We start from the raw sequence: 13,516 nt of genomic DNA, 5'->3' as shown, positions 1-13,516 counted from the left end.
GATTGCAGCAAAGTGGGACTGGATGTTTCCCCTTTCCTCACTACAGTGCAGTCTCTGAGTTGATATTTATAGGTAGTATGTGGCATGGTGGGTGCAGCCCTCCATGTGGGAGGGGTGCAAAACAATATGTCTAAAGCTTTTTTATATATATATATTTTTAGTGTGCTCAAAATAATTAAATTTTGAACACATTTGTTAGAGTACTTTTTACTCAATGTTTTTGTTTTGCGGACTTTGTATAGACTCAGTAAGGACACAGATAAGAGTCCAAATATAGAGACTGGATCAGCAAAAGAGAATAGTATTTCTAGAAATGAGTCCATCCTCAAGCCGTATTGAGTACCTTCACATGATCAACAGTGTTTTCCCAAAATCTCCCAAAGATAGCACTGATATATAAACTGTATTGTATATATCATGGAAAAAGGTAGGTAAAAAGTAAAAAGGAAGAGTGGGTGCACAAGTCCCAGGATAGAAAAGTACCCACTCCTGGTGTACACTGGTGACATGACTTACAACATGGAAAGATTCCCATCACAGGGTTAGGCCAAACTTTGGGGATTTAGGATAAGGAAAATTATGTATTACTGTTATGTAAGAAACCTAGAATTTACAAGGAAAAATATTCACACAATAAAAACTGTTAAAAGCTACAGATAATAAATGAAGATCCTTAATGCAACAGTTGAGGGATAAACATTATCTAAATGAAGAAACATTGAATCCCCTGGAAGAAGAAGAAACAACAGATGAACTAAAAAAGAGATAAATAACGTAAAACAGAGGCTTTTAAAAAGTATAAAGAGAAACATGGACATAGGAAACAAAAAGAGGTCTGATATGGTCCAATATTTATACAAAGAAGAAAACCAAACTATTTGATACAAAATGTAGCTCCAAAGATATTTGAAGAAAAATAAAGGCAAATACACATGGATCTATATCATGATGTCAAAACATCGTAATATCGAACACCTAATGATCGACCAGTATTCATCTAAAATGTATTTCTGCGAATCGATGAATACTTACAGGGCAAAGATGTAGTTGGTTAACTACACAGTGTTGCCCTTTCCTCCACTATAGTGCGATCTTGGAGTTGGTATATTTAGTTAGGCAGGGTGTGGGGGTGTAGTCCCCACACATGGGTGGGTTTGTTTTATGTTTAGTTCATTCCATTGTATTGCAGGGCAAGTGTTTGTTTGCCCTGTAAGCATTCATTTGTTGTTGTTGTGTCTTTCGGCTTTTCCCGGTTAGGGGTCGCCACAGCGGAACTTCAGTCCGCTAATGTTTGGCAGTGGATTTTTACGTGCCGAGTTGCCAGCCCTGACGCACAACCTTCAGTGAAGGTACGCCCATTCATGCATGTCTCCTCACAGAAGACGCTCTAGCTGAGAATCGAATGGGACAACATGTTGCTGTGAGGCGACAATGCTACCACAGCACCACCACAGCAGTATCATTGATTTGCGTAAATGCGCTTCAATGAATACTGGTCGATCTTTAGGTGTTTGATATTACGACGTTTCGACATTGTAATATAGACCCGATACACACTGATATATATATATATATATATATATATATATATATATATATATATATGATAAATTTCACACTAGAAAAGTTAAGATAACAAAAGGGGACTGTAGAAAAGATTAGTGAGGTAGAATTTAAACAAAGAAATTAAAGTGATAGACCATCTGTGAAGTGAATGAATTAGGCAGAAACTTTAACACAGGTAATATTGCAACACGATGGCTCAATAAGCCACAAAAACACAGGGTAGCAAAAGAAGGGGACAAGTAGACTGGCACTGAGGAAATATCGAACAAAGAAAATTAAAAAGCAATTAAGGCAGGAAGTATCACTTTTAGAAGAATACAGAAAAGAGAACAAATTATCAGAAAGTTTTAAAAAGACATGGTATATATAACGCACCATATCAAAACAGAAAGGGATTTGTCATACACTATTTGCAATGATAAACTAAAAATATCTGCACAAGCAGAAAAACTGCACATTATACAGATAAATCTAAATAAAAAGCATAAATAATCATTTCATTCATCATCATCATCATCTTCTTCTTTCGGCTGTTCCCGTTAGGGGTCGCCACAGCGGATCATCTGTTTGCATTTCTTCCTGTCCTTTGCATCATGCTCTTTCACACCAGCTGCCTGCATGTCCTCTCTCACCACATCCATAAACCTTATCGTAGGCCTTCTTCTTTTCCTCTTACCTGGCAGCTCCATCCTTAGCATCCTTTTCCCAATATACCCAGCATCCCTCCTCAGCACATGTCCAAACCAACGCAATCTCGCCTCTCTTGCTTTGTCTCCAAACTGTCCAACCTGAGCTGACCCTCTAATACACCAATTCCTAATCCTGTCCATCCTAGTCACACCCAGTGCAAATCTTAACATCTTTAACTCTGCCACATCCAGCTCTGACTCCTGCCTTTTCGTCAGTGCTACAGTCTCCAACCCATATAACATAGCTGGTCTCACTACCCTCTTGTAGACCTTCCCTTTCACTCTTATTGGTACCCGTCTGTCACAAATCACTCCTGACACTCTTCTCCACCCATTCCACCCTGCCTGCACTCTCTTCTTCATCTCTCTTCCACACTCATCATTACTCTGAACTGTTGATCCCAAGTACATAAACTCATCCACCTTTACCGACTCTACTCCCTGCATCCTCACCATTCTTCTATCCTCCCTCTCATTCACACACATATATTCTGTTTTAGCCCTGCTGAACTTCATTCCTCTCCACTTCATTGATGATTCAAAAATTATTTATAGAGAACTGAAAAATAAAGTAAAAAGAATAGAAACACCACCAGAAAAGAAGAAATAGGTACATTTTGAGAAGCATTTATGAAGACCTTTGCTGTACATAACAGATACCAAATTGATGGAAGAATTAAAAGAAGCTCTATCCCTGAAATGGGATGAAGCAACAGTAAGAGAAACTGAGACAAAATTAAGAAAAGCTCCTAAATGGAAAACCCTAAGCCCAAATGCAGTACCTGGCTTAAAGTATTAGCATCTTTACACAAATATTTAGTCCCAAATAAAAACTATTTATAGCATATCCTGAATACTCAACAGCCTGGTTAACAACAGGAAAAATTATACTCTACCTTAACAGTGAACCTGCAAACTATTCGTTTCAGGTCATCTTACTGCTATGGGAGTGTTAATATTTACTTTATAGCCAATTTCTTTTGGGAATGGCATGGCCAGGCTTCAAAAGGCCTCCTGTTAGACTAGTAACCACCTATGAAGCTAAGAACTATAGATCAATATTTGCCTTCTGGCAATATATAAATGTACTAGAACTGATGCAGACAGAGTTTATAGCCATCTAGAAAAAAATCAGTCATGGCAGTACAACAAAAAGGTAATAAAAGGAAGTCATATTGAACTGTGGATAAGGTATTATTAAACAAAGCCATAAGAGATTGCTGTGAAAAGGGGGATGATCTAAGTATGCCATGGATCAATTTCAGAACAGCATTCAACAATATACAACAGTTATGAATGATGAAATTCTTGTAAGATACACTCTACACTGATCAGTTACATTGTAGAGACTATGAAACAGTGTCAAACCATGTTGCAGCTAAACCATGACAAAGACAAATTTATTACCCAGGCATAAAAAATTAAAACGGGAATATACCATGGTGGTTCTTTGTCACCATTCCTGTTCTGTCTTGCCCTTAACCCATTTAGCTGTCTACATAATAGGGTAGGCTATGGTTACAACTTAATTCCCTGAAACCAACCTTGTTCAAATACATGTCATCTGCTTGTGAATAATTTAAAATTGTACAGTTCATCTTATCAGGATTTGAAAGCAAAAAAATAAATGGATAAAACTTTATCAGAAGATAAGAATGACATCTGGTCTTCATAAATGTCCAAAAGCAGCATTTGTAAAAGGAAACTGCATCACCAAGAATATAGCAACATGGGACAGGTCAGTGATTTAAAGGAACTTGTGCAGGAGGGAGTGTATAAGTATTTTGGGAACAGCTGAAGGGCTGACAATAAAACATGAACAAATGAGAACAAAGCTCAGCAATACTTCAGAAGGCCAAAGCTAACATTTAAAACTGCCTTGATATCTAAGAATAAAGTCTAAGCCGTTAATCAATTTGCTCTTCCTGTTTTCTCATACAGCTTTGCTGTGATTGACTGGCCCCAAACAGCCTTGAACCAACTGTACAAGAAAACAAGAAAATGCTTGATGCTTATCAAATGCGTTATAAAACACGGTGCGTACCAAGATTATGCATTCCTTACTATGTAGGAGGTATGGGCCTCCTGAAAACTGACTGCACTTTTAGATCTGTAGTCGTGGACGGCATACATATTACCTGACCTCATCAGATTTAGACACAGCGAAAGTTATAAAGCATGAAGATGACATCTTTGCTTAGTTTAGCAGAAACATTTCAGAATAGAGTGGGAATGGAAATCAAACCAAAAGTACACAAGAATTAGGCAGGGACTGAAACTGCATAAAACAAAAGAAAGAATACAAATCAAGAGAAAAGGAAAGACAATTGTGAAGTCTGCAAACATAGTGGTAGATACAGAAAACTCCTAGAACTACCACATGTTGACCAAGATTTGATGCAGGAATGGCTAAGGAGAAAACAAAAGATGAAATGCTAATAATGGCAGCCCAAGATGGCGGACTGTATACACGTTGGTTTATAAAGTCTTTTGAAAAAGAAGGGGAAACAGACAAATGCAAGTTCTGTAAAACAGAACTGGAAACAATTGCACATCTCATTGCTGGGTGTGATGCATTCATGGCTGCAGGTCTGCATGCTAAAACGCACAATAATGTGGCAAAACTGTTGTACTGAGGATTGTGCAAGGACTACAATATAGAAGGAGCTGAAAAGCATTAGAAACACGAACCTCAAAACATTATTGACTATAATGAAGTTCAGATCCCATGCCTTAACCGAAATACCAACTGTTGAAAAACATTGATGCAAAAAATAGAGATAGCAGTCCAAGAAAAACAGACAAAGTTAGCATTAACACTGAACTTGCTCCACCCACTGATTATAGTGTCTTATGTACAAGATGCAAAGTCATAAAATACTATGATTTGCAAGCAAAGACAAGATCAATGAGAAAAAGTGATACACAGACAGTTCCAGTAGTAGTAGAAGCAACAAGACCAATAAAAATAATTTACAATTGTACTTAAATATGCTGCCAGTACATGTGACTCCACAGGAATTACAGAAGGAGGCAGTTCTGGATACACTGCAGGTAGTAAGATCATTCTTGGCTAACATCAAAGTCTGAAGCAATACCTTTTATATCTAGCATCCTTAGCTGATCACGGCTTCTACCAACTTGTGAAAAGTCTTGACTCATCCCAGTCTGCACATTGGCTGCAATAGGCTGCTTGACTGGTTTTGTATCAATCAGCTCTTACGATTTTTTACCCTTACTACCTTTATGTCAGTGACCATTGTCTGCTATGGACCACCCTTTTTGCCAAGAAGGCCTGCTCACCTCATAAGATTATCACTTGCTGTGTTATAAGACAAGACTAAAAATCCAACTTGTGGGTTAAACTGGCCAATGCCAACTGATCACCCATCAATGAACAGGATGACTACAGTACTTCTTTTCAGTGCTTACTCAGTGTTCTTTCATTTTCAAAAAACAGGAATAGAGGAAGCACATACCTTATCTCAAGAGCTATAACAGTCAGTCACCTCAAGCAAGGCAGACTGGACTAAGTACAAGACAACAGGCCACCCTGTTGATTACAGCAATACTACACTTGCAGAAAGGAACGTAAACAACTTGTGAACAGAAAAAACAAAACAAAAAAGGCTGCCTAAAAAAGGCAAGAAGCTCTTCTTAGAAGTTCAAGACCCTTCTGGGAACAAACCAATACCCTTTCAAAACAGTCAATATGACATCATCCCTGTTTCCTAGTAATGAATGACTTATACTAGAACTGTCTTTTTCCATTAAATGCCACACAGATATAGTTGTGCAAAGGAATCTGCATCAGCTAAAAGCATATTTCAAAATGTCATACTTAGCACCAGAGATAAGGAGAGCAATATCTAACAATATAATAATCCAAAATTCTGAATATGTACTCCTAAAAATAATAATCCACTTCAGCAGAAACACCAAACTACTTCAAGCAGTAACTAAGATAATTGCAAGGTTCGTATTTTAGCACAAGCTAAAAGCCATCAATGTGATCTTCTAGAAAAAAGTGACCTCCAGTTACAGAGGCACACCAATGCTCAACACTTTACTATTAAAAATGTTATACCTAAATTACTACCACCCCTTAAGAAGTACCTCGTCACAAAACACCAATGCTATTCCCTAAGAATTACAAACAACGTCATAGATCTAATTCAACAACCATATGACACAGCTAATTGTGAAAAATATTTCAGTAAAACTGAGCCAACATCATGGAGTACAATTCCAGGTTCCCTAAGAAAAAAAATCAATCTACTATAGATGCTTTCAAAACAAAACTAAAACATCTGTTGAGAGAGACAACAAAATGCAGCTTCTACAGAAACAATGGTTAGAACACTACCAAGACGAAACAAATCATAACTATTTCAACGAACTGTTAATTGTCTCAGACTGTCTATATAGCATGTGTGTGTTTGTGATGTGTGTGTGTGTGTGTGTGTGTGTGTGTGTGTGTGTGTGTGTGTATGTATATATATATATATATATATATATATATATATATATTTATGTATGTATATACGGAACTCAATCAGCTGATCCAGTTTTCAGAAACTTGAGACCATATAATCGTGTTTTTGAAAACTCAAAGCTTCCCCACATGGGGGTTCAGGGGTGCTTGCCTCTCTGAATAAATGTTAAAAAAAAGTAGATTTTTGTGTATTTTTTTTTTTTTATGTTTGGCTTTTCCGAAACTCAAACATATGGACGCTTCCGTATGAATTGTGAATTTCTGAAAACTCAAGTCATCTGACATAGATCCGTATATACACATAGGTATACCTTTAAATATGATCTTTTCATTGTAATATATATAGAAAATACAAATTGTTACATAAGTTGTAATTGCAGTTCAATGTAAATTTTTCGTAATGTGCATTTTTAGAGCAATCTGCTTGCTTCACTTGTAGTTGCTTGTTTGCATTTGTACCTTTGTTACTGCGCCATGTTTTTGTTCATCTGTCACTGCAATTCTGTTTCTTTATAGGTTCATAGGTTCATACTAGGCTATCTGCCCTAGGGCATTTATAAGCCTAGCCAGAGTGTGTTTGGCTTTCGCCACCCATTTTAAATGAATTTTGCTCTGCCCTTTTTTGAGGTTAGTACACTGTGCCTCTGTCTAACAGTGACACAGAAGTGATACCCGGGGTAAACCTACGATCTCCCATCCACTCATCAAGATTCCTCTTGAAGAGAGTCAGTGAGGGACTCTGCCTAACCTGGACTGGGATTTTATTCCAGAGTGAAGGGAGCCTCTGGGTTATGAATCTGTCCCTCCAGCATGTCCTATTTATTTCAGTGCTGAGGTTCAAGTCTCGAGCGTAGCTCGATGGGATTTGGATTTTCTGAGGTGCAGCATGTCCATTAATTCCGGGTTGGACATGGCTTTATACGTCAGGCACAGATCGCCTCTGAGCAGGCGGCATGCCACTGAGTAGACCTGGAGTTTCTTTAACTGGGCAGCATATGGCATCTGTTTGAGCCCTTTGATCCTCTTGGTGAGGTACTTTTGGGGTCTTTCCAGTTGCTGCAGGTGTCTGGTAAGGTACATCCCAAAAGGGACATTGTACTCAATTATGGGCCTGATGAGGGATGAGTAAAGAGGCACGATGACCTCCCCTGATCTAGATGTGAATCCCTTCATGATTAGGTGGGCTATATAAAATGTTTTTCTAACCACTTTGGCCACGTGGTTGTCAAATGAGAGATTGCTATCCACTTGGGTCCCCAGGTCCCTAATTACTTCTTCCATACTTAATGGATTACCACCTATGTGGTAATTTGTGGGCACTTTGTTTTTGCCAAAGGGGATGACTATACACTTTTTGGCGTTTAGCTTGAGGCCATGGCTCTGGCACCAGTTGTCTGCTTCTCTGAGGCCCTTTTGTAGGAAGCTTGTGTCGGCTGGAGAGTCGATTATAGCGCCCAGTTTGCAGTCATCTGCGAACTTGGTCAGCCACAGTCCTTCCATGTTAGCCTGTACCTCCGAGAAATATATACCGAACAAGAGAGGTCCCAGGACTGAGCCTTGTGGGATGCCACTTGTAACTGGTTTGGAGTCTGACATGGCTCCAGCAATTCTAACCATGTGGGTTCTGTCTTTGAGCCAGTTTGCAACCCATCTAGTGACATAGGGGTTTATATTTAAGCTGGTGAGCTTATCTATAATGCCCGAGTGGGGTATTGTATCGAAGGCTTTTGCAAGGTCCAGGTAGGCTGTGTGGACCACCTTCCCCTCGTCAATGGGCTTGGTGACTGTTTCAAAGAAATCGACCAGGTTTAAGAGGCAGGATCTGCCCTTAACAAAGCCAAACTGGGTAGGATCCATTGTCTGTAGGTCCCCAATATCTTTATTTATGAGGTCCATGATGATCCTTTCCATAGCTTTGTAGACCAAGCTAGTCAAGCTTATGGGGCGATGGTTTCCAGGATCCATTGAGGCACCACCTTTGTGGAGAGGGACCACTGTTGCTGTACGCCATTCTTTGGGTACATATCCTGTAGTAAGGCTGAGATTGAACAGTAGTTTTATGTTTGGGTTTAGTTCTTCTTGGAGTTCATGTAGGACGCAGCCCGGGACACCGTCTGGTCCCATTGATGCTGTGTTTTTTGCTTTGGAGAGGGCGGCTCTTACCTGAGCATCTGAGATGTCAGGGGGGCAGCACTCTGCTGGGATAGATATTTGCCCTTTGGTGGGGAAGGGGAGAAGTTTGCGCTGAACCTGTCAGCTAGGATGTTGGCAATGTCTGTGGGTTCGTGTATTTTTGTCATTTTGGACTAATTCTGAGCATATCTGGGAATTCCCACCCAGGTTTCTAACATAACTAAAGAAAGCCTTGTGATTATCCTTGGTGTCCTGTGCAATTTTTCTCTCGAAGCTGGTCTTAGACGATTTTATGAGTGCCCGTAGTTTTTTGCTAATACTGATCAGAGATGCCTTCCCTTTTTGGGATTTTGCTCTATCATGTAGTAGCTTCCTCCTTCTATTGTATAGTTTGTTTATGGCTGGGGTCCACCAGACAGGACGCCTAACTTTGGAGGATTGGGTCTTGGTTTTATTTGGGATTGCATGATCCATGTATTCCTGAAGGTGTTCATAGAATGCGTTTATAAATGATTCTGCGGTCTGGGCCGTATTTTCCACAGGCCCGGGGGCTTTGAAGGATTCCACCTCGGTTTTGAGGAGTGTGAAATTTGCTTTAGAGAAGTTTTTCACTGTGGTTTTCTGGCAGGGGCTGGGGTCGGGATGTGAATATCTAGTGAAATTAGTTTATGGTCTGATCTTACCAGTAAGGGATACACTTCTGGTCTGGAGCATAGAGTCCCCATGTTGGTGATGATCAGGTCCAGTATGTTTTCCCCTCTTGTGGGAGTGGCAACAAGTTGTTCCATAGCATTTGAGTTTATAAATTCTAGGAACCTTTGGGCTAGGGTGTTGGAGCTAGAGTAATGCTCCCAGTCTATGTTAGGGTAGCTGAAGTCGCCCAATGTAATGGTGTTTGGAGAGACCTTCATATTTTCCAGTGTTGTCAGGAAGGCCGAGTGGGGTTCCTGGGTTTGGGAGGGTGGTCTGTAGCAGGCTATGAACTGGAAGGCAGTTTTACCCACTGTTAGTTGCACATGGATAGTTTCTGATGCTTCCTGCTGTGCCACCAACCTGGAGGTGTGGGTATCTTTGACGAATATTGATACTCCCCCTCCTTTTGTGGTTTGGTCCAAGTTTTGGTGCCAAAAAACATGGTATGAGGTATAACCTGGTAGTGCTGGGGTGCTCTCAGGAGCCTTGAACCAGGTTTCTGTTACTGCACAGATATCGATGTTCTCCATGCTAAGGAGAGTTTCGAGTGCATGCATCTTGAGGTTTAGACTTCTGGCGTTGAGTAGCATTACTCTTAGTTTCTTATCCCTTGTGATACCTATGGAGGTGGGTTTGTCTTTTGAGCCTTGCCTAAAAAAGGCACTATGGGGGTGGCAAGAGCCTTTGCCAATATCCGAAAGCCCAGGGTTGACAGGTGCAAGCTGTCCCTAGTGAAGCATCGTGGCTTGTCGAGCATGTCATCCCAGGCAGACAGGCATTGGATCCCCTTTGAATGACACCAATACTTAAGCCAGTTGTTGAAATTGATCATCTTGTCTTCATATTGTGGCATCATTGTTGGTGAGGGTAAGATGCTACTCAAGGTCAGGGTCATACCGGCCTGGGCTACATGTGCAGAGAGCTCCACTATGTCTCTTTTCATGTAGTCCAGGGAGGTACATCTCAGGTCATTCACACCAGCATGGACAATGAGTCATATTTGTACTTGCTTTGGAGTGACCTGAGTGCTTGTGTTATGTGGCGGATCCTAGCGCCCGACAGGCAGCTCACCGTGACCTTCTCCTTGTTCAGCCTGGTGAGCGGGACATCAGTGTGCCTGATGATAGAGTCACCTATTACAAGTGTATCAGGTGTGTTGTTTAGCCTTAAGGGCTGTGACTGTTCGGCACACTTGCTTTGTGAGCTATGTGTTGCACGTGTTTTGTTTTGGGGTAGTGGTTGCTTGGGTGTCTGCTTTGGAGGTCTCTGCTGCTTAGGCAGATTTTTATTTAGAGCCTCCGAGTATGTTTTTGTGTGTTTATGTGTTTGCTTTGCTGTTGTGGTAGGTCTATGTGAGACTGGAATTATAGTGAGTGTGGTTTCCTTCTCCTCCTGTCTGGTTACGCCAGTACTGAGTTGAGAGAGCTTAGCCTCCAGTTTGGCTATATGGTTGCATCTCTCACATGTGTTGGAATTTGTTGGGAGGAGGAGAGGGTTGTCTGTGTACATGAGGCAGTTGTAACATTGCCTCAGGATTTCCAGATTCACCAGATGGACCGGAGAGGAGATTGACAACTGACCTTTGGACATGCTAGAATAGTATTGGGAATTCCTTTATAATTGAAAAAAGGGCCAATGGGGAACAAAGTACTCAAGGGGAGTTTGTAAGGGTGTAGTGCTTTTCATTTTTTAGTGCTGACTTATATAATTGCTTTAGTGAGCAAGTGCCAGGCTTTAGAGTGGGAATAGGGTGTTTATTATGAGAACTAGATCAGTTCTATGGGAAAAAGTGAAGAGCAGACTTTGTGGAGCTGAGAATGGTTTAAACCCAATTAAGCGGCACTGCCTGATGCTGCGCTATGCGCAAAATCGCGCAAAGCCACGCTAAAGCGGGTTTTATACAGAGGGACTTGAAAGAGCTAGAAATTGGCCCAAAACGGCCAATAGACTACCAGATTCTTGTGCTGGGAACACTCCTCCAGGGATAGATAGGCTGCTTCAAGCTCATCACTGCCACTGGTGAACAAAGAACCCTCCCTTTATCCAAGAAAGGAAATGGGCAACACAGGAACTTTCCAAAAGTCCAGAATACAGCAAAGCCTGTATTTGGACTACTCTAGGTCAGGAAAGATGGGAAACAAGGATAATTTTTTTTGCAACAAACAGCAGGAAAATGCAATAAATATGTAACACAGGCTAGCGCACTTGAGTGTGTAGCCTCAACAGGTAAAAGCAACAAACAGGACAAACTTTAAAAGTGCAGGTGCAAAAACAACTTTAAACAGTTTAAAACAGTTTAAGAAGCAGAAATACTTGCAGTTTAGCTATATCGGACAGTCGCCCAGGTAGTAGCAGGAAAAAAACACTTTTATCAGGTTAGCAGTCACTCTTTTAGCCTCTCTGCTGCTAGCACCACTTTGCAGGACCACAAGGAGCTTGGCTGAGTAGTAACAAGCGCACAAACCGCGCCAAAGCGGGTTTTATACAGGGGGACTTGAAAGAGCTAGAAATTGGCCCAAAACGGCCAATAGACTACCAGATTCTTGTGGTGGGAACACTCCTCCAGGGATAGATAGGCTGTTCCAAGCTCCTCACTGCCACTGGTGAACAAAGAAGCCTCCCTTTATCCAAGAAAGGAAATGGGCAACACAGGAACTTTCCAAAAGTCCAGAATACAGCAAAGCCTGTATTTGGACTACTCTAGGTCAGGAAAGATGGGAAACAAGGATAATTTTTTTGTTTTTTTCTTTTTTACAACAAACAGCAGAAAAATGCAATAAATATGTAACACAGGCTAGCGCACTTGAATGTGTAGCCACAACAGGTAAATGCAACAAACAGGACAAACTTTAAATTACAAGTGCAAAAGCATGCTAAAGCTGGCTTTAAAGCAGGGGGTTAGAAAGAGATAGGAAATGGCCCAAAACGGCCAATAAGCTACAGGTCACTGGGCTGGAACCACTCCTCAAGGGACAGATAGGCTGCTCAGAGCTCCCCACTCTCACTGGTGAACAAAGAAGCTTCCTCCTATCCAAATAAGGATATGAGCAACACAACCCAGAGATCAGCAATACCTGAAGACTGGACTATTCTACTTAAATAAAGGCAAGAAACAAGGAATTTTTTTTTTTTTTTTTTTTTTACAAAGTAGCAGAAATTAGGTACAGAAACACAGTAAATGCTTTAATTTGGCTATCGCACTTGAGTGTGTAGCCTACCAGTTAAACTAAGCAAAAACAAACTTTAAAAGTGCAAAAAACAAAGAAATACAGGCAGGAATGTAATAAAACAACTTTGCAGAGCTTATTTAGTTTAAGAAACAGAGAAGTCTATATATACAGAAAAGCAGCTAAAACACACAAACACTTCAGATGCAGTGCAAACTAGAACACTTGAGTTGTAGCAATATTAAGGCAATGAGCTAATGACACTAGACTGGGAGGAGTGTCACAGATCAGATTTACAGTAGGGGCGGGAACTGCAAAGCCACCAAGTATAAGAGCAAGACACCAACTGGGAGGGAGGGTGGGGACAATAGCCTACAGACAGTAGCACTAGAGAAAGCACAAACAGATAAAGATTTGTAAAGATACAGAATGCTTTTAACTGCAGACAAATCAGTTACTTGTGCAGATTAGTTAATAGCAATAAAATACACTCAAAGACTAAAAAGCAGACAATAAAAGTGCAGTATATTAATTGTTAAAAACAATAATCTGTATAAATAATCAAAAAAAAACAGGATACTTGTATATCTCAGCTAACAGCTGCGGTCAACAACTCTTATCCACTCTGCTCAGTGTGTATAGACATAAACCCTATCATAGCTAGGGCTTAAATACCAGAAAAACAACTTTTTTTCTTACAAGAACACAAAAGAACCAGCCCCCACTCAGCAGACTATTAACACAATCTAGCAAAGTTAAAGAGAGGCTTCAGC

At 40.5% G+C, this 13,516-nt stretch overlaps 1 protein-coding gene across 1 annotated transcript in view; it reads left to right on the top strand.

Annotated features, from left to right (window-relative positions):
- Positions 1-13,516, top strand: part of LOC122791466 (NACHT, LRR and PYD domains-containing protein 3-like) — a 772,530-nt gene that overhangs the window by 467,441 nt on the left and 291,573 nt on the right. The window lies entirely within an intron of this gene.

The sequence above is a fragment of the Protopterus annectens genome, chromosome 17.part0, assembly GCF_019279795.1.
Source record: "Protopterus annectens isolate FY-2018-M chromosome 17.part0, PAN1.0, whole genome shotgun sequence".
Taxonomy (NCBI): Eukaryota; Metazoa; Chordata; order Ceratodontiformes; family Protopteridae; genus Protopterus; species Protopterus annectens.
The sequence above is the reverse complement of the archived record's forward strand: the minus strand, read 5'-3'. Positions and strand labels throughout refer to the sequence as shown.